Raw genomic sequence first — 1,771 nt, forward strand, 5'->3', positions numbered from 1 at the left:
CACACACACACACACACACACACACACACACACACACATACTGTGTACTTGCATCAAACTGAGGACTTTGTATTGACTTTGACTGATGATGCGTATGGAGTACAATGACAATTTTGACTTCCATTCATTTTTGTAACTGCATTTATGTCTATGCTTACCCAGACATTTCCCCTAAAACTAACCATTCCTAATCTTAACCTTAACCAAAACTAATTCTTATTTACATTCTTCTAAACCTAACTAGTAGAGTACAGTAGAGATTAAAAACAAGTGAGGACCGGGAAAAGGTCCTGAATTCCCAAAAATGACCTCACTTAAGGGGTAAAAAAGGGTAAAAAAGTAACACGGTCCTCACTCTGTAGCAGAAACAAGTCCACACACACACACACACACACACACACACATTTCACTTCCGGCAGAGTGACTTTTTTCTTTTGCTGACTTTACATTTAAATGAGAGGAAGGGATTATCCTAATGTCTGACGCTTACGGCACAAGTGTGGTACACATTCTTCTGCAATGTGCAGAATTGGACAGAGGAGGATCATTTTGTTACCATGGCGACAGACGGCCAAATGCAAGCACAGTGGGGTAAATCTCGAGTCAAAACATTGGGTGTGTGCGTTTTAGGATGCTCACACACACACACACACACACACACACACACACACACACACACACAGCCCAGCCTTATCTCCACCTTGGCTCTCCCTCCTTTCCTTGCACTGATCTTTCTCTCTCCATCTTTTCTTTCTCTCGGGCAGAGGGATGGAGCAGAAAGTGGCGTGTAATTACATCCTAATCTTTGGCTGGTATCTGCTCTGCTACAGGGGCTGCTGGTACAGTGAGCTGTCAGGGACACACTAACACACAGAAACTCACAAATCTCTCTTGATTTTGTCCAGAAGACGCCACCAGACAATCAGAAGTTGCCTGGCTGTGTTTCTGTGCAAATCCCCCTCCGCTTGACTCACAGATGAAACGATTCTAAAAGACAGACGGGCGACTGATTTTTCTTGAGCATATATCTGTTATTTGGTTTTGACATAGACTAGATTGGCTTTAACCTCATGAAGTGAAACCCTGATAAAGTCTCAGCATTAAAGCTTAATATATCAAATTTCAAAAGCTTGCTATCGTTTTTTTATAGGTCTTAAAGTATGGCTGGTTCTGAACTGTTCCAAGAATTTCAGAGTCATCTGAAAGCAGGGAGGTCATTTAACAAAGTACAGTCATAGAAAAATAAGTTCAGGTCTAGGATTAAATGTGTTAAGAATTAAAAAAAAAAACTTGTCTATCCCTTGTTCTAAAAGTATTTAAATATAATTTCATTACATGAAAAAATGACTGATTGCTAATTGTTGTTTCCATAGGATTTAAGAAGGAAAGTATCAGCCAGGTATTGTTAGTGACATGTACGTGATTAACTGATCATAAAGTGTGAACACCTAAAAAGATCTGAGTTTTAGCAGTTTGCTGCTTTAGAGCAAGAATGTCAAACTCAGTTGCACAAGTAAGCCAATAACACATTCAGTGGAGTTTCGAATCGGGTATTGGTATCAGCAGTCTTGTATAAAGTACCTCAAAGTGATACTTGAGTAAACATACAAATATCTTATCATAAAAATACTTTGGTAAAAGTTAAAGTCTTCTCTAATAATATTACTTGAGTAAAAGTCATACATACAGCGGGTAAAATAAGTATTGAACACGTCACCATTTTTCTCAGTAAATATATTACTAGAGGTGCTAATGACATGAAATTTTCACC

Source organism: Austrofundulus limnaeus, unplaced genomic scaffold (genome assembly GCF_001266775.1).
Source record: "Austrofundulus limnaeus strain Quisiro unplaced genomic scaffold, Austrofundulus_limnaeus-1.0 Scaffold729, whole genome shotgun sequence".
NCBI lineage: Eukaryota > Metazoa > Chordata > Actinopteri > Cyprinodontiformes > Rivulidae > Austrofundulus > Austrofundulus limnaeus.